General features: G+C 37.8%; 1 long non-coding RNA gene across 1 annotated transcript in view; it reads right to left on the bottom strand.

Annotated features, from left to right (window-relative positions):
* The window catches only part of LOC130858076 (uncharacterized), a 188,771-nt gene extending 171,950 nt beyond the window's left edge, over positions 1-16,821 (bottom strand). Inside the window, exon 1 of the long non-coding RNA XR_009054982.1 lies at positions 16,734-16,821. This is a non-coding gene — a long non-coding RNA (uncharacterized LOC130858076). The remainder of the gene's footprint in view (positions 1-16,733) is intronic.
* Between the last annotated feature and the right edge of the window lie 4,321 nt (positions 16,822-21,142).

The raw sequence follows: 21,142 nt of genomic DNA, 5'->3' as shown, positions 1-21,142 counted from the left end.
TTGGCCCCACCACCAGACTACATTGCCCAGCTCCCACTCTGGTTAGGTAGCATCATTGGTTTGAGTTCCAGCCAATGTAATATAAGCAGAAGTTGAAGTGGATATGCTTTCTCCACATTCTCTTACTTTCCCTACATGCGTAGTTGAATGCAGAAGACAACAAGGTCCTAGAAGCTAGTGTAGCCACACAAGGGAATAAGTCTGATTTCCTGAGTGACCACATGGAGCAGAGCCTTACGCTGAACCATATCAGACTATGAAACAAAAGAAAAATAAACTTCTATTATATATTTTATATATATTGTATAGCCATTAGCTTATAATAACTCATATACATGGATTAGGAAGAGAAAGCTATTATTTATTAGGATGTTACATTCTCCCAAACATTATTTTTAAAAATTAATTATTTTAGTATAAAGCAGAAAGCAGAGAATCTCAGAAAAGATGAAATCCAAGTATCTCTCCTCCTCGGCATTTGCCCATATTCCATCCTCATTCTACTTTTACAGAGTAAGTAAAGGGAATAAAATATTCTGGGAAATGGAAGGGTGAATAATGCAACAGTCTCAAATTTTCTGACAACAGATTTATACCATTGGGTTCTCTCATTATCTTCTAGAGCAAAATAGAATTCCTTTCCTTGAAAGTTTCTTTCCCACCATTGCATTCATTTATCTATGGAAAGAATTTTCTTTTCTTTCAGGGTTTGGCAAATTTTGAATCGACCCAAAGTTGCACTAGTGGCTCGTGTGCCACTCTCAAATTCTAAGCACCAGGCAAAAGAGTTGAACTGGTTCCTTGTAATTGTGCTTATGCCAAAATTTTTCTTAAATTTTCTTAGCACTGTTCATGAAATAACATCTCCACAGGCTATAGTGAGCTAAGAAGTAAAAATTACAGTTACATAATTTTGGAGACAAATAAGGATTACCACTGCACAAATTATTACATATCTTTTGTTTTCCCATCATTATAGGCTGATGATATAAGAAAGAAAATCAACATAAGTCCAGATTTTGAAAATCTTTAGGCTGAAAAAGATTTAGTTTGGCTCAGGCATAGATGCACCTGTGTTCTCTTGGCACCTTGGCACTATTCTCCTTATAAGGCAATCACCCTTCTCCCTTTCCCTATAGGAAACCAGATCTATGGTTCAGAAGCCACAAGCATCAGTCTGAAGGCCCCATATAATAAATTATCTTCCTCATACAAGACCCTAAGGAAATTAAAAAAGAGAAATAAAGTTATCACTTTTTGTTTGTTTGATCTGGGCCTATGGCTTGATTTAATTAAGTATAACCATCTAATTTCATTTGGTTCTGCTCATGTGGCCAAGCATGTATTATCACAGGAGTTGTATGCTACTCTTTAAAAGATATCCTTAAATATCTTAAACAAACCTTGACCAGTAATAGGCCTATTCTGTTAATGAAGAGATTATTATGGTCTGAAGCTACATACTTGGGATTTAGAAAAGTCTGAAAGATAAATAAATTTAAAGCTGAAATGGAAACAGAGTTGGCATAAATGTCAAAATAATTAAACATCAACTTAAGAAATATAACTCTAGTTGAGAATATTCTTAGAAATTCTTATATTTTGCTGATAACTCAGAAGGACCAAATTCCTACCATTTTTGGGCAAAACAAAATATTACCTGATAGATTAGCAAAATAAGCATAATGTCTTCTCCCTAAATAAACCCTCCTATTTCAATCTCCACACACAGTGTGCTTTGCTATGGACCAGTGACCATAAAAGGAAGTAATATCTGCCCAGTTTTCCACTGCTGCTTCATTTCATGGATAAATCACTCCAAGAATGGCGTGAATATGTAGAGAATTCCTGGCATGCTACTTGCCATACACACTTTTAAAACTTTCAAAAGGCTGGCCCTAGAAGGCATATAAAATGCCCTGGGAGCAGTGTTCTATTTGCTGTGGCCTAGAATTCACTCAAAATTTGATCATTATTTAGACACCATGGAAATTACGCTTAGTAGAAACTGGCTATAGACATTACCGTTTCCCCTGGGAATACAAACCATTCCCACTCCACTCCCTGCATACCCACACCCATCTTAAAAACATTCATGAGGATAAATTCCTCAGCCACTTACTTACATGAGGTTTTAGTTCCCCCAGGTCAAGAATCCCTCAGCTAAAAAAACGACTGCATCTTCACCATTGGAGTCCTGTATTCTCACCATAGTGGGCTGGTTTTACTTGAAGTAGCAAAAAGTTAGAGGAATTCCTAGAGTACCAAAGCTACTGGAGCCTTCACATGTGTTTCATTATTTGCTTGATATTGTTTTTCCTAAAAACTTAACAGGGATCACCTGTTCAGCCAGTGCTTATGTTGTGGTGTCACATATGTACACCAAGTATGAGGGAGAACTTTTTTTCCTTTTTGAGTCCAGTTCTGTGCTAGAGCACAAGGGGATTGCAGGTAGTAAGACTGTAAGGGGCTACTCTGAGTCCCTGCGTGCTATGCCGGCATCCATGTTGGTCCACTTACCACAAATGAAACTATTCCATGACCTTCTACTGTTTACCAGATCCAATCCTGACTGAGAAAAGGAGCCTTGAGCAGCTCCAGGCCCACATTCGACATTCCTGTCCAGAGCATGAAAGTACCCTTGTTTTAAAATATGCCACCTAAAGAGATGTTCATGACGTGTTGTTAAGTGAACAAAGCATATCACAAAATAACTTGTCAAATATGATCCCACAGTCATAATGCAGATGTATTAGTTTGCTAGGGCTGCTGTAACCAGGTACCACAAACAGAGTAGTTTAAACAACAGAAATGTCTCATTACTCTGGAAGCTGGAAATCCAAGACCAAGGTGTTGGCAAGCTTGGTTCCTTCTGAGAACTGTGTGAGAGAAGATCTGATCCAGGTGCCTTCCGTAGCTCCTGGTTCTTTCCTGGCAATCTTTGGTGTTCCTTGGCTTGTAGAAGCATCACTCTACTCTCTGCCTTCACCTTCACATGGCATTCTCCCTGTATGTATGTTTCTGTGTTCAAATTTTTCCTTTTTATAAGGACACCAGTCATATTGGATTAGGGCCCTCTCTAATGACCTCATCTTAACTAATTATATCTGCAATGATTCTATTTCCAAATAAGGTCATATTCTGAGGTACTGTGTGCAAGGACTTCAACATCTGGATTTTGAAGGGATACAACCCATCACAGCAAATGAAAATGAAAAGATTCTATTTATTTGTATACAGTTGTATAAGTATAGAGAAAGGGATGGAAATATATATGGGATACACAAACTGTTAACTTTCATTAACCAGGTATGGGATTAGCTGGGGTTAAGGACTAGTTATTGCCTATTTTATTATACATTTAATACTGCAGCAACTGTTAGAATGAATAGGTATTAATTTCATAATTAAAATCCAATAAAATTAAAATGATAACTTTAAGTAATAAAATATATTGCTGGAAAACAGAAATTTTCTCAAATTATTGCACTTCTCCTCCTCCTTTTAACCCATTTCTATAAAGCCTTAAAGTAATCATTCTCTCTAAGAATCCAGGATGCAGAAACTATACACTGATGGAAAGAGAGAAAATCCGATAGTAACAAAGTCAACTGATAGAAAAGTAGGGACAAAAGCTAAAGATAACAGATATGAGAATCATGGTTGCAATAACAGATTGGGTAAGTGTGAAAATCACTGGTTTGAAGGGAGAGGAGAGAAAAAAATTACAGGAAAGTAAGTATTGATGTGTGAAAAGAGGAGTGGCTATCAAGATTGCTGCACGGAAACAGAGATCTGCTGAAATGTTGGATGAGTTGGGAAGAGAAAATGAAACAGAGAATGAGAACCCCAAGATAAAAACTTAAAAGGCCCGATCATAATGTGTCTTCCTGAATGTGAAAAGGTAAGTGTGGGAGGCAGAATAATGCCTCCCCTCCAAAGATATCCACTCCCTAATCACTCAAAACCCGTGACTGTTATGTTTGTGACAAAGGGACCTTGTAAGTATCATTAAGGGTACAGACCTTTAGAGAGAATATGCTGGATTATCTGGGTGGTTCCAATCTAATCTTATCAGTACACACAAACAGAACTTTTCTAGTCTGAGTTCGAGATGAGACAGAAGAAGGAAGAGAGATTCCAAGCTGGGGAAGGACTCAACCCACCACTGCTGGCCTTGCAGACAGAGGAAGGGAGTCAAGAGCCCAGGAGTATGGGTGGCCTCTAGAAGCTGGGAAGAGCCCTCAACTGACAGCCAACAGGACAAGGGGATTTCACTCCCACAACAATAAGGGACTAAATCCTTGCCAATAGCCTGAAAGAGCAGAAAACAGATCTGCCTCTAGAATCTCCAGAAAGGAACACAGCAAGCTGTCAATACTGTGATTTTAGCCTGGTGAGACCCGTGTTGAACTTCTGATCTTCAGAAATACAGGATACTAAATTTGAGTTGTTTAAGGCCACTAGTTGTTGTTAAGGCCAGTTGTTTACAGTAATTTGTTATGGCAACGACAGCAAACTAATAAGTAAGAATTACAGGATCTATGATTATAAATATTTAAATGTTGCCTTTTGAGAGTCCCCTCTATTCAATGCACTGTTCTGGATATGTTATGAATGTACTCACCACTGGATCTCCTCTGTAGATTGTGTAGTCCAACCGTCTCTTTTTAAATCTCAGTGAATTAAGGGCAGGGAAACAAAAATATCTACTGTCATACGGCTCTTTGGAATCACAAGCTTTTGATCTGATACTACTGGTACAGCAATCTCTGAGACAAACAAGTGATATTTTTCTAACAGTGGGGATGGACTGCCCTGTCTTATTCCCGTTTCTGCTTCTGCTTTCAGGGAGAGAATGCTTGGAGTCAGTCGTGCTATCAGGGAATGAAGGAAAGTTATCTGGCCCTCATCGAGATAGAGTCTGCCCCCTGAAAAGCTAGAATGCACTGTAACTGAAGGTTAATTAAAACAGAGAGGGAAATTTTAGGCGAAATTTTAAGGCAGGACTGAGATAAGGTGACAAACGACACCTTCTCTTTGAAAGTGGCTCCCTTTCCTCTTCCCAGAGATGCTTTCCTCTGAGTTCATGCAGCATTTCCCCTCTGGCTTTTATGGCCTTACTGCTTGCTAGCTTGTGTTAGAGTTGCTTAAGCACATGCCTAATCTCAGAGTGTGGTTATGATTTACTGAACCATACCCTGCGCCAGACACTCAGCTAGATGATTTACCTGTATTATCTCATTTAATCCCCGTAAACGTCTATGTGATGGGTACTATAATTATCGACAGTTGTGCACACAGAGTCTGAAGTCAGACAGATCTCGCAACTTACTCAAGGCCTCACAAATAATAAGTGGCACAGCCAATATTCAAGACCTGCTGTTTGTCTCCTAAGCCTGTGCTCTTAACTTACAACAAAGCTCTTCAAGGACGAAATGAAAGCAATGTTTATTCATTGGTTTATTCACTGCATCCCCAGGGCACAGCAAAGAATAAATATTTGCAGAGTGGAAGAAAAGAGGCCACAAGTGGGAAAATTTCAGAAAGAAAAGTCTGACTAATGAAGGACATCACCTATTTAAAATCTAGCTCACCACCTCTCCCAAATATGAAATAGGATTAAATAGAGGTAAATATTCCTGTACTCACATACTATTTACTGGGAACTACATTTATATATCTATATTAACATATTGTAATTTTCATTTTTTTACTACCAATGAACCAATCCAAAGGGCAAAAATGGAACATGATGTGACTTACTAAAATATTTAGGAGAAAGTGCACAGCCTGGAGTGTCTACTGGCCAGTCTTCTCTTATGACCCTGCAGCTCTATCTGTGAAGCCCCGTAACCACTGCAGTCTGATCACAGGGAGACCATATTGTCACGGCCTCCAGATGTGACTAAGCATACATACATCCTACAAAGGTAGATGCTGATGCTTCAGGTAAAGGCATCATTGAATCCACAAGGTATTCTTTTCTAACTACGCATGTTCAGCATCTCTACTTTCTGCTCGATTATAAATTCCATGCAGTAGGAACAATATTGATTTGGTTCATGGCTTCATCCCCAGTGCCTGGCCCAGGGCAAAGGCTCAATAACCATTTGCTGAATGAATCCATAAATGAATAAATATCTCTAGACCAGCACCCAGTGAACTAATTACCAAGACAACATACCAGTGATTACATATGTAGGTTTCTGATTTGACTCTAACAATGGAATATATAATTTATCTATAATGATACTGTACCAGTTTTGACTAAAAGATGAAGAAAATCCAAGTAAAAGTCAGAAAATGTATTATCTGATGTCACAAGAAGCTGGGAGGCAGAGTGGTTAAGGAGCTGGTTATTTGGCTCTTCAGAGACATCCTCAAGGCATCAGCTTCTTTCTGTTTGTGCCCTCTGCCATCTATAACACACTGCCTGGTCCTCTGGCTAGCTCCTCTTGTAATTACAGGAGAGAATCAGAAGATCCAGCCTCACCTCCTCACCCAGATTCAACCAGAGACAATAAGCAACTGAACTTTCTTTTGCTTCTATCCTAAGGATCAAAAATATCTGTCTCCCACACAGATGTAGAGAACAAACATATGGACACCAAGTAGGGAAAGTGGGGAGGGTTGGGGGGGAATCAATTCGGAGATTGGGATACCAAACAGTACACTCTAAATATATGCAGTTAATTGTATGTTAACTGTATCTCAATAAAAGTTCTTTAAAAAAAAATTTATCTGTCTCTCAAGCCCTGTCAACTGAAGTATCCTCATTGGTCAGAATTACATTGCACATCTCATTCTGAAGCTAATCACCATCAAGGTGGCTGGACTTACCATGACAGAATTAGACATATCAAGATTCACTCCCAAAATAGATAGCCAGGGGGAAGTTGTTGTATAACAAAGGGAGTTCAACTCGAAGATGGAAGATGCCTTAGAGGACTGGGACGGGGAGGGTGGGGGGGACTCGAGGGAGGGTGGGGGGGGAGCTGTGGGAGGGAGGGAATATGGGGATATGTGTATAAAAACAGATGATTGAATTTGGTGTACCCCCCCAAAATAAATAAATAAATAAACAAATAAATAAATAAAGATTCACTCCCTGAGGACTGGAAAGGGCTCAGACTCTCCTGGTGGCCACAGCCAACTGATTACTAAACAAATAAACTTACTGTGGCAAGGAAGACGTAAAGGAAATGGCTGTTGAATAAACAGCTACAAGAGCTCCAGATTAAGGCAAGAAAAAGTCTAGATGGTCTTCTTTTGGCATAGATATCTAATTGCCAAGTAGATCCCCAAAACCTGCCTTCATCATTTTAAAGGTCAGCAGTCATGTTTGTGACAGACAATTTCTTTTTCCTGGCATAAATTTTGTCCTCAACAGGAGTAGGAAACTGTGATTTCCACTACTATAGACTCTTCCCCTTTTTAAAAAATCAGATTCCAGTCCTCCCAGGGCTCCATATTCCTGTTTAAGATTCAGTCCTAAGGACTTCCCTGGTGGCACAGTGGTTAAGAATCCACCTGCCACTGCAGGGAACACGGGTTTGAGCCCTGGTCCGGGAAGATCCCACATGACGTGGTACAGCTACATCCATGTGCCACAACTACTGAGCCTGTGCTCTAGAGCCCGTAAGCCACAACTACTGAAGCGTGCACACCCAGAGCCCATGCTCCGCAACAAGAGAAGCCACTGCGATGAGAAGCCTGCGGACTGCAATGAAGAGTAGCCCCTGCTCTCCACAATTAGAGAAAGCCCAAGCGCAGCAACAAAGACCCAACACAGCCAAAAATTAAATAAATAAATAAATAAATAAATAAAAAAAAGATCCAGTCCTAGATTCTGACTCATTCTATATTTTGATAGGTAAAAAAAGCTTTAACTGATCAAAACAAATCTGAGTGATCCAGGAAACCTGTTGCAATGGACTGAATGTTATGTTACCCCAAATTTCATGTTGAAATCCTAATCCACAAAGTGATGGTATTAGGTATTAGGCAGAGCCCTCACGAATGAAATTAGTGCCCTTATAAAAGCAACCCCAGAGAGATCCTTGCCCCTTTTCCCATGTGAGGTTACATTAAAAAGACAGCTGTCTAAAGAAGCAGACTCTCAGTAGACACTGAATCTGCCAGAACTTTGATTTTGACTTTCCAGCCTCCAAAACTGTAAGAAATAAATTTCTATTGTTTATAAGTTACCCAGTGTGTGGCATTTTGTTATAGCAGCTAGAATGGACTAATACATCTGTCTTTCTGGAAATGCACTGAATTCTAAACTACCACCACAGAGCAGGGTTTGGGGGAAGGATAAGAAGAGTCAATCCTGTGTGACCTACCCATTGCTACTGATATAAACAGCACTGTTCTTTATCCAGATCACTCCCTCTAAGAGATCATTCTTACCCTTTATTTTTGAGATCTGATATCTCCATCTTTGAGTACATTATATGTAGCCAGTTAACTCCAAAGTTTGAAGTCTTAAGTCTGAACCAAAGTTTTAAGTCTGCCCTTCTCATTTAGCAGCAGTTATGCCAATAATAGCAGCTAAAAACATGGATCATGAATGATCTCTCAAAGATACCCAGTAGGACTTTCACTTCTTCAGATCTAACTGAATTTGGATTTCTAGGTGCATTTCCTGCCTTGATAGTTCATGATGACTTATAACACAAAAGGGGGAAAAAGTGATTTCCATGCCACTCTTCTGATTACATATTTAGAGAAAGAGTGGATTAAGAAACCTATGCCAAAAATACAAAATAAAAATAATGAAAGTAGCAGGGAGAGAGAGCAAAAGTGTGTGTGTGCTCAGACTCTCATAGGCTGTGTTAAATGTGGCTGCGGGTTGCAGAGATGCCTGTGGGATAGGCAAACATGCTGTCAGTCCCAATTATCTCACTGGGCCTTGTTTTTGTTACTTCAGGCCCTCTGCATCAGCCAAGATCCTAGCCAGCTGAAGAAGATTGAGAGGCAGGCCTTGCACTTGAGCCTGGGAACTGTCACTCTGTGTCTCTTTAGACTTGTGACAGGATATGCCTTTCCAATGGGCTGTCAGTTTGATTCCTGACTTGCCAAAGCAGCTGTGTGCACAGAGGTCTTTAAAAAATCATAGAGGAGCACCTGATTTAGTCCAACAAGTGATGACGAAAAACAGCCATTGTTTTAGGGGGTAAGAAAAGAGAAAGAGAAGTATAGCAACAATTAACTGGCAAAATTAATTAACTCACTCTGTGACTAATAACTGTGATGCAAAAAAAGAAAAAAAAAAAGCAGTCACCGTGCAAACTTACAAATTAACACTGTAAATGATCCATGCAGAAATGAACTTGAAATTAATTCTACTGACTTAATGTATTGAAAAAGCACACTGAATTGGTAGGTTCCTTTGGCTTCCATTACATTAAACAATATTGGGGGGAAAAAGGTTATAATTGGTACCAACTCATCCTGTGAACTGCAAAGCCAAGAATGTTTTGTTGCCTATGACATTTTTCCCAGGGTTAATATCCGTCTTACTTCAATTAGAGAGACATTTAAAAGATCAGCTCATGGATTAGCACCTGAGCATATTATTTTTTACTGTTTTAATGTCAGGGACAGGGATCAAAGAATCTACTTCACTATAACTATAAAGTTTTTTAAACTCTAAGAGGAAAGAGAAAAAGTCCCCACAGGGCAGTGATGAATGTCTGGCTACAAATTCAACCTAGTTCAACATCACCATTGCTTACTTTTGCTGACCCACACACCAAAGGAGTCATTTCTCCAGTCTCATCTCCCAAAATGGACATCAGGACTCCCGCTCTTCAGCCCTAACAAGTTCTCTATCCTGCAACACGGAGTAGTCTGAAAATGCAGAGAGAGACACATACGCCTCTCATAAGAAATGAACAGTAATCTGTGCAGTGTGTCTGGGATACTGGCTTCAAATCATCAGTAAAGGAAGAGTAAGACTGGAGACTGCACAGCCTCAGGAGTCTCCAGACAAAGTTGTCTGACTGCCAGCATTATGGCACCCAGAAAGCAACAACCTGGTTTGAGATTTGTAACCTGTTTTGGCTTCTTGTAATGGCTACCAGTACAACTATTTGTATCCTGTCTGTGTGACTTTGGGCTAATTATATTTAGCCTCTCTCTGACTCAGTTTGCTCATCTGTAAAATGAGGATAAGTAACAAATGATTGTTATGAAGAATAAATGAGTTAATTTTCACAAAGCACTTATAACAGGTAAGCACTATGTGAGAATTAGCTTTTATTTTTAATCTAACAACATATAACTAGCTTAATCTTCTATTTCTTTAATTATTATTTATTTCCTGTTAAATGATGAAGGAACTCCTATCATTCTAATTCCTTGCCTCTGCCCTCTCTTCCCTTTGATCTTAGTTATTACATTCTTTACATCTTTAGACACTTTTATAGCACTATGTGATATATTTACATCTATTAGTTGATTTATCAGCTTTCAACAATACACACTGACTTCTGATACAAAAGAAACTCAGAAAATATGTATGGGATAATTTCAGACTCACTGGGCCCACTGTGAGGCAGACTTGGGTCAAAAGTCCCTAAGATCCCACTTTGTGAGGAGTACCACAGTGGAATTCTGGATCCTTTGGAGAATAGTATTACCTCAGAGCTGATATACAATAATCTCAACAATTTGCGTATCTCTGTTTATCACATGCATATTTATCCTGTTAAAGATGGGAGTTTTCTTTGGAAGAAGGCTAAGGGAGAAGATTCTCACAATTGCTACTTGTTCCAGGTATCTATGGCTATGTAACAAACAACCCCTAAATTAAGAAGCCTAAAAAGAACACATAATTATTATTGTTCACATTTCTATAACTGAATGGGCTCCAAGTGGGTAGTTTCTGTTAGAGCCTCCCATGCTTTGCAGTCAGACAGAGCTAGTGCTGGCGTCATCTAAGAGCTTGACTGTGTTGGACATCCACGATGGTTTTTCATTCACAGGCCTGGCACCTGGGTATTCCTTGGTCTTCCTCCCTCTTTGTGCTTTTTAGTTTTCATAGCATGGTGGTCTTGGGATAGTCACATTTCTTACCCCTTCTTCACTAGCTTCCAAGAAGCCAGAAAGAAGCTGTTAGGCCAGTTAAAAGGTACACCTGGAATTGGCACAAGGACACTTCTACCATACTCTATTGGTTAAAGCATTCACAGAGCCTACCCAGATTCAAGGGAGCCAAGACATAAGCTCCATTTTTTGATGGGGGAGTGTCCCATCGATGGGGGGAGCTCACACTGCAGAGGGTATGTGGACTGGGAGATCTGCCACCCCGAGAAGTTTGTAGTATCAAGCCTCTCCTTCACTCTAAGGACTCTGGGTTTGTGAACTGCCTCAGGAGTATTAACAGAGGCTATGACTCTTTTGGAGGCTAAAGTCAAGCCTCTGCTCACCATACCTAAAGAGGATTTTTAATCCTACAAAGAGATTCTTAGCGAATTCCCATATCTAAGAATAATACTTTGGCAAAATTAATTAAGAATAAAAGAAAAAAGAGATATCAACATTAGAATTAAAAAGGGAGGAAAATGACAGTAAAGCTTTTTCAAATCAAAAAGGGGGTGCTATGAAAAATTTCCTGCCAAAAAAATGGAAAACGCAGACAAAATAGAAAATTAACTAGGAAACTATATAACTTACCATGGTGAACTCAATAATAAATAGAAAAACTTAATAGCCTCATAACCATTTAACAAATAGAATCAGTAATTATAAATCTCCACTATTATCTCTCTCAAAAACTTACCCTAATAGTAATTGGTAATTTCTACCACAACCTCAAGGAATATATAATTTAAATTTTTTAAAAAATAAGCAAAGTTCCAACTCATTCTACAAAGCTAAAAACCTTGATATCAACAATGTATAAGATAGTTCGTAAAAGGAAAATCATAAACAAATCTGATTTTTAATACAGATGGAATGTTAGAAAACAATATCAACACTGTTGGACAAGTAACATATCATGGCTAAATACTGTTCCAGGAATACAGAGATTATTACAATTCAGAAACTGTGCGGAGGTAATTTCCATATTAACGGATTAAAAGAGAAAAGGCAAATAATCCTCTCCAAAGGTACAGAGAAGCAGTCAATAAAACCCAACCAATCTCTTAGCAAACTAAAAATAGAGGAAGCTTCCTCAACCTAAGAAGTACTTACTGCAAACCAGCAACAGACACCCACTTAATAAAGCATTCTCTTTACAATTAGGAAACAAACAAGTATTCTCTGTCACCACCCCTCCTCCACATTGAACTAGGTGCCCTGGCCTATTACGAGAAGGAAGGAAGGAATGAAGGAAGGTAGGAAGGAAGGAAGGAAGGAAGGAAGGAAGGAAGGAAGGAGAAAAGAGAGAAAGGATGGAGGGAGAGGGGGAGGGAGGAAGGAAGAAAGGAAGGAAGAAAGGGAAGAAAATATGTAAAACTGAAACAGAAGGAAAACAACTGTCACTACTCACAGAAAATATAACTGTCAGCATAGAAAAAAAACACAGATAACTAGAATTATAACAAAGTTTAGCAAAGCAATGAGATGGCTATAAGACCAATATATAAAATTTTCTATAATCATATAGAATCTAAAATGTACATAATTTATAACCTAGTAATTCAACTTCTGTGTACCTCCCCTAAAGAAACTCTCATGGATATGCATAAGAGATACACAAAGGATATTCAAAGTTCTATCTATCAGTAGGGGAATAAACTGTGACATTCATATAACAGAATACTATACACCAGTTAAAATGAACTAGGGCCATATGTATCAACATGGATAAATCTGAAAACACAGTGGCATAAAAAAAACATGTTAGAAAAGAGTAAGAGTATGACCTCGAGCAAGTTAACAAACCTCTCTGAAACTCAGTTTCCTTGTTTATAAAATGAGGATAATAATGGCACCCAGCTTCTACGGTTAGTTCGTGTAATACGCTTCAGGACAGTGCCTGAAGGACAGTAAGTGCTCAGTAAGTGTTCACCATGATGATGGTGACAGCACATACTTTTTAAACATAAAAAGAAATTTATACATTATTTATGCACAATACATAGTAAAATTACAAAATGGAAATGTCACAATAATAGTAATTCTGGATAAAGGAGGGAGGAAAAGGAAGTGTATCTCTATAATAGATGTATTTGTCAACAAGAGAGATCTGAAGAAAATATAGCAAAAAGGTAACATATTTAAATCTAGGTAGTAGATGTGTGTGTGTGTGGCTTTGTCATATTATCTTCTATATTTCTGTAAGTTTGAAATACTTCATTTAAAAATTCAAAGAAAAAGATTGAAACAAGGTATTTCAAGATGTCAAGAGTTTATGATGAATGTTCTTTGCTTTCTTGAATAGAGTTCTCTGAATTTTCCAAATTTTCTACGAGAATGTATTTCTTTTATAATTAGACAAAAATAATTTTTCAAAGCAAAAATAAAATCCTTTTAATACTGAAGTCACCAGAGATTTGCTTCATCTAAATTAATCTTCATTTAGATGTCATCTAATCCAAACCAAATCTGTATCTATTAAAAATTGCATAACTTTAATAGTAGAGCATTTGATTTATTATATCAAGATAAATATCTATAATAAAGCATCCCTTTCTAATTCATAAATAATTTATGGATTTTTTTCACCACCTTTAGTGTAATAAAATGTCATCCCCTATAAATTCTCATTCTGTTACAATGAGGAAAGGGTACAAAGGATCTCTGGGTGTATTTCTTAGAAAACCCACATAATGACGCTACCACAGATCTTCTCTAGTCTCCCCTATTTGATGTTTCATATCTAAAAGTGCATCTAATCTGAAAACAGAACTAATCTTCAGAAACCTTGTAATTTATCTTTTACCATGATTACAATTTCTAATTTAACCAGCAGCAGTTCAAATTGAACTCTGATCCAAATGATCAATAGCCGTGCATGACCCATTAGATGTGCGAATATGAAATCATTTTTGGATAAGGGCTGTCCAAACGAAAAGCATATAATTACCATCTATTAACATAAATTGAAGCAAATAACACAAAAATGCAAAATGTGTCTCATGCAATCCATCTGAATTCCAGTGACTATGATGCTAGGGTTAGATCTTATATTTTACATATGGATTTGTTCCAAATCATGATATGTGTTCTTAAGTGTTTATTATTATAAATGCTGGCCTTAGGCCACAAAATGGATAAATTTGTGAATAAAATACATTTAATTTCTGATTCCATTCTTCTTTGTGTCTGTGCTTTCTTAGCATAAAAGTTTTCCTACCGACTTGTAGGAAGTAGCCACGGTCAGTGATTAAAAGGATAATTAAATCAGTTTGATAAGAAAATAATTCCAAATATCTAGCTTACTTTTCACGTTTTCCCTTGCAAATAAAAGGCCTATATAGTTATAGAAGCATAAAATTATATAAAGAATAGAACTTACGGAAGAATGAGTCCAATCTCCTAGCTTGAGTTTCAGAGAAAACAGCAATAAAGTTCTCTAAATATCCTATGGTAGCGCCTTCCAATATTTAACAACGCAGTCTTTGGAAACTTTTCTTTATGAAAACCTAAATCCCTAGTGTTCTAAAGTAAACCTAGACAAGCAACCTTTTATGGCATATTTCCCAGTCTCCCTTGCAGTTAGATGAAGGTTTTGCGACTGTATCCAGGACAGTAGGATATAAGAAAGATGATGTAATCTACTTCCAGATCTGTCCTTCAAAACATCTCATATGAAGATGGATATCAGCTGAACCTATTGTCATCATTTCACAACATATGTAAATCAAACCATCATGGTGCGTGACTTAAACGTATATAGTGATGTATGTCAATTATTTTTCAATAAAACTGGGAAAAAAAACTTAGGTGTCTCCTCATTGCTATGGTAAGGCTACATGTTCCAAATGCTGTAGCTGTAAGAGGGAGGAGTATCACCCAGGGCCAAAAATAAACTTATATTATAGTAAGCCTCTGAGGTTTCTGGGTTTGCTTGAGACTACATCATAGGCTAGCCTCTTCAGGTTCAGACACTTACTGAAGGTATTTTCAGGTTTCAGCATAATGAAAAAATCTTCCAGCATTTACTCCCCTTTCCATCCCCCCCCACTACCATCCTGTGGCCATTCTTTTCATTCAACAGTGCCATAATTCAGGATCAGCTTCCTGTCCTCATAGTCCCTAGATGTTTTTTTCTCCCTCCACACCTACACAGATTTAGCCACTAGTCCTTCCTCCTTTGTTTCTTTGTTTTTTCCAAATCCCAAATTCTCTCTCTTGGGCCAGAAGTGGGTTGGGTAAGCTGTTCTTAGCTGTCCGTGCATCTCCAGATGTAGAGCAGATAATTCCCTCTTCTTCTTCTCACCACGCTCTGGGGACATGATAGGGAAGCCTTCTTGTGAGAAGCATTATGTGCCAGGTTTAACCTGGGCAGGACCTGAAGGTCAGAGAAGTTAGGTCTTTTGTTTCAACAGATTTCAGCCTTGTTGGATAAAGGAGTATGAAGCCCTCTTCTCTGGTCTTCTTGGGGCAGGGCTAAGGCTATTATCTAATGCCACTGCCTTTACTTCTAAAATTGCTTCACTGGTGAAGGTATTTCCAAAAAAGCCTATTTAAAATACACAGAAATCTAAATAACATCCACCTTCCAGTGCCTGTTTTAGTGCTTTAACTGTCTGAGTGATTGTCTGATGAGATTTCCCCATTGTCTTTACATTAGGGCTCCATTTTTTTTAATCTTTTTACACAGGAACCATTTCAACAGACCTGCCATGTAGAACTAGAGTCTTTCAGGCAAGATAAAGATTAGCCTGACCTTTCTTACATCAATTAATCAATACGGTTACACCACAGATTTACCTTTTAACCTTGGTGTTTCCACAGTGCAATATCAAAGCATGATTTGAGAGCTTGCTCCATTTTATATATGGTTAAGAACCCTCTGTCTGTGTGCTTTGATAAAGTGTCAGAGCATAACGCAATACAAGAGGAAAAGGAAGCTTTTATTGTCTTCATCAAGAATGGCTTTGTAAATCTAAATTGGGAGCAGCAATACCAGCAAAACCGGCTGATTGAAATTAACTACTGGGCTCTGTTCACGGATTCATGCTGCTGGAAAGGCCATTGTCAGGGAATGCTCTCAAGGGTGGAATCATTTGATCTGAGTTTCAGATAAGAATATGTGTCTGTCACCAATATCAATACCCTCCCCCCATCGCTGAAGCTTATCCCCAAGGGAAACAAGATGGGTTTGCTCCACTCTGTCCTGAACCCACAATTGCCACTTTCTGCTTTAGCCTGTTTCATAGGTGAAGAATTTAGAGAAGGCAAAGATGCTGAAGTATCTCGGAATACAATCAAATCCTTTCACTGACCCACTTCACGGCAGAGAACACTACCACTGTGTCTTCTGTGAGGTCTCTATAGACAGAAAGATTTCTCCACCAGACCACAACAATGTGCTTAAGAGCCTGTCTCATTAAAGAACTGTAGAATCTCTTTTTGCACATTATCCATCCCTTTTGTTTTACACAGAAGAATCTGGGCTCCAGAAAATGACATGTTTTAACCCAGGTTCCACAGATATTTAGTGGTAGACTCGGACCTTAGAAACCAGCACAGTTTCTCCCTCAAATGTCAAGCTGTCACATTAGTTCTTAAGAAAGCATTTAAATGTGTGATGATAATTGCAAACTTACCACTTCCTCAGACGCCAATAATAAACCTTCCTGTGGAGACTGCACGTTTTCTTGGGGCTTGCTTGGCAGTGCTCAGTTTTCACCTGGTCATCCAGACGTACCATCTTAAATCAGAAGAAAATTCATATTACAGTTCTGCCATTTACCAGCTCTGTGACCTTTGGCAAGATATTTAGCCCCTCTGTGTCTCACTGACCTCTTGGATAAAATAAAATACCTCATGGGGCTATCTAGAAAGAACTAATACCTATGAAGCACTAAAAACAGTATCTGGCACATAATAAGCACCATATAAGTGTTCGCTCATACTTTTCCTTCCATTACTTTCCCGGATTATTTAGTGAATCTGGGGCATCAGCCCACAGCTTTGTGATATTTTGTTCCTTCATAAAGCCTAAGTGTTTTATAATTCTTGACTCCTTCATAGTGAGCATACTGTACAGTTCCTCCAGTTCATTTTGAACACAAACAGGGGGCATTTGGAAGAGGTGCCTTTTTTATATAATACATTAAAAAAAAAAAACACTGACATCTATCATCGCGTTCACATTCTGATTCTCTTCGGGTAACTCACAGACTTAAGCTGTCTCATTCCCAGGACACAGTACCAAAGGCTGTTGACTGAATTTCACTGTGCTTTCAACCTTTAAAGTATGAGAAGCACCACGGAATGCCAAGATCAAGTACCCTGTGATCACTGCACAAAGTAAACTTTATTGTGGATTCTATGATGTTCCCAATGGAGATGCAATTATTGTTTTCTTTTAATAACAGAGCAGTACCTTTCTCTTGAACCTGGTTTGACCAATCATTAAAATGTGTCTGGTTTAGTCAAGGAATGCACTTAAATAATGTGAGCTCCTAGGCTATTATAATCACAGCTTTGAGGTGACTATCTTTGTTTCCTTACATTTAGCTAAATGAAACTTCCTATTCTAAGGAAGTCTCTTTAAACGATATGTGCCTCAATAAATAAAGTGCCGCTGATTCAAATATAAATTAATTTTAGGTATGAAATTTGAAATTATATGATGGTTTAAATAATATGGAGGAAGGGTAAAATTAAATGGAAAAATCATGTTTAGCAAAACATGGCTTAAACTTGCTCAGTTTCCAAATTGAGGTCAATTGTTTAAGGACCATAAAGACATTATCTTCTTAGTGGTACCTGGCCAATATTTTTCAGCAACTAGTAAGAGTATTAGTGTGTGTGTGTGTGTGTGTGTGTGTGTGTGTGTGCGCGCGCGCGCCCATGTGCCCATGTATGTGCATGTGTATGTGTGTAAATGGTGTAACCCAACTGCACAGAATAAATAATCATCTCACAAACTGATCTAGAGTATATGGAAAGACAATACTACTCCCGTGCTTCTCTTTGTGCGAAAATATAAGAATTTTGTTCAAAACAAAGCAGTAGCTGTGTATTGTTTAGGAAATTTTTTCTTTTTTTGAATGGGGACACACATTCATGAAGGGTCAGGCTATTAGTTCTGTTCCATATTCCCCAAAACAAACCTATCAAGCATATTTTTCATAGTTTTCCTTTTTTTCCACTAAGGCCTGAGGAGACATTACACCCCTGGCCACTTTCGCACTGACCACAGAGGGACAAAGACTGAAGGAGAATGAAGTCCCACCTGGTCACAAAAGTCAGGTGATGCCAAGGCTTAACTTCCATAACCTTTTCCTTTCCTCTCATTTGAGATTCTGCCTAGGGGAGGGTTTGTCATTCTCAGGACAAGGCTACATTAGCAAATGAGCTCTGAGAGCAAGGAGCCTGAGGTTTAAAATAAAATTCAAGGATGTTCTTAATAAGGTTGTATACTGTTAATCCATGGTTTTCTGCCAAGTAGTGTCTCAAATGCCTATTTAGGGATTTGTTCTACTTTAGAAGGATGGCGGATATATATATTTAAGTATGTGGAGATTTTGTCTTTGACCTAATGAAGTTTACATTTTGTTTAGATAGTAGTCTTAGAAATGTGATTATTATAGAATGGATAGACACTGGAATGCAAAGAAAAGCAATAAAGTCAGATTGTTTTTGTCTAATGGAGTTCCCAAAGATTAAAAGGCATGATAACCATTAGTGTGGGCGTGTAAAATGGGCATTCTCATACATTGCTAGGAGTATAAATTGGTCCTTCCTTTAAGGGAAGGAATTTGGCAATATACATTAAGAGCCACAGAAGCGTATAAACACCAACCCGTATGTCCTCTTCTAGGGAATTATCCTAAGGATATAATTGGCCAAGTGCACAAAAATATATATGCAAGAGTCTATAGCTTATAAAAGTAAAAACTGGGAAAAAAATATAAGTATCTAATAACAAGGATTTTTTTTTTTTACATCTTTATTGGAGTATAATTGCTTTACAGTGTTGTGTTAATTTCTGCTGTACAACAAAGTGAATCAGCTATATGTATACATATATCCCCATATCCCCTCCCTCTGAAGCCTCCCTCCCTCCCCATCCCACCCCTCTAGGTCGTCACAAAGCACCAAGCTGATCTCCCTGTGCTATGCAGCAGTTTCCCACTAGTTATCTATTTTACATTTGGTAGTGTATATATGTCAATGCTACTCTCTCACTACATCCCAGCCTCAACAAGGATTATTTTAATCAGGTACTTTTACACAATAGAATGCTATGTAGCTGATAGACATGATTATGTAGGTGTACATTTACCAATTTGAAAAGATATTTTGAATGATTATTAAGTAAAAACAGCCCATTATAAACCAAACTCTAATATGATACTGCTATAAGAAGGAAAAACAGTATATGGATAGGTATGAATTGAAGACACGCACTAAAATGTTACCTATGATTGTCTTTGAATATTGAGTATTTATTATTTATTTATATTTCCTAATGTCTCTACAATTAATATGCATTACTTGAGTATAAAAAATAAAGAATGGGATATATTTTTGAAAGGAATTAATGGTGTTTGGAGATATAATGATGTCATCACATTTATTTCAACTTACTGGAATGAAAATATTGTTTCATTCCATATGATTTATACGTTATCATGAGGAACTTTTAAAAAAAAGACTCTACCTTAGAGAAGTCAGAATTACAGAGAGAAGGAAAGGGGATGGAGAGAAGAGAAGAGAGAGAGAGAGGAAGGGAATGATTAAATTTAATGCAATGGTGTTTCTGCAGGCTAGAAACTGTCAGATCTAAGTTGAATTCCTGGCAATTACCCTTAGGTTTGTTTAAACTTGTAAAAACCACTTTAGCCCCTTAAGTTTCAAGATTTTTATCTGTAAATTGAGAGTCATAATAATATTCACAGGACTGTTATGAGGATTAAGTAAGAGGAATAAGTCAAAGTGTCTTGCTCAAAAACAGTATGTGATAAATACCTAGAGTGGGTGGGTAATATATACTGGACACAGAGCTATGCACTTTATGTACATTATTACGTACGTAATAATATGTCACAACAACCCTATCACACAGGCATTTTATCTCCATGTTTCAGATGAGGAAACAGAGTTGTAGGGAATTTAAGAAAGTTGCCCAAAGCCAGAGAGCAGGAAAGAGAGATGGGGATTAGCATGAAACTGCCCAAAATGGAAGCTCCATGTTAGATAGTGACAAACCAGGTCCTCAGTCCCTCCATCCCTCCCCCACTCCCCCAACTCCCTCTCTCCGAAAAAGAGAAAAGCAGATCACTTAAACTCAAACTGTATCCTGAAAAATCCTGAGTTGTTCAAATTCTTCATAAAACTCATTTTACTCTACGAGCTAGTCTTGAAAACATTCAAGCCCAATGGAAAGATAGTTGAAAGACAATATATGCTCTTTCTTATATATTCTTGTATAAATTTCCCTTTCTGAAGTTAATTTTTTATGTATTTTATTTTTCATTGCAAATTTAATCTGATCTTGATACCCAAATACCTACTGTATTTCCATACAAATATTCTCTAATACAGTCCAAAAGGATAACTTTCTGGCTTTTCTTGTGCTGTTTTCTTTTTCAACTCAGCCTGTGCTTTGTCACAATGGAATATTTTTTTTATCTCCAATCTGTTCAGAAGTAATGATACTTCTAGGATATATAAATCTTAACTCTAAAATAACACGATTTAAAATAAAACACTTGATTCAGACCCAAAATATTCTGTACGTAGTCTACCAATTTTTTATTTTCATTATAAACAGTATGTAAATAAGTATATGCATAATCATGATTCTGAGCTTCAAAACGGTTGTTATGTATCAAATGACCAAGCACAATCACAACCAACATGTAAGATGAAATGCGGCTGTGACATTACTGTGATAGTACATGAGGATCAAAGCCATTGCATAAGACCTTTAAGAATTCATCAGGTCAACATGATGCTATCAAACCTCTCTTCCCAGACCACAAGCCCCGCCATCACAGGA

This window comes from Hippopotamus amphibius, chromosome 8 (genome assembly GCF_030028045.1).
Source record: "Hippopotamus amphibius kiboko isolate mHipAmp2 chromosome 8, mHipAmp2.hap2, whole genome shotgun sequence".
NCBI lineage: Eukaryota > Metazoa > Chordata > Mammalia > Artiodactyla > Hippopotamidae > Hippopotamus > Hippopotamus amphibius.
The sequence above is the reverse complement of the archived record's forward strand: the minus strand, read 5'-3'. Positions and strand labels throughout refer to the sequence as shown.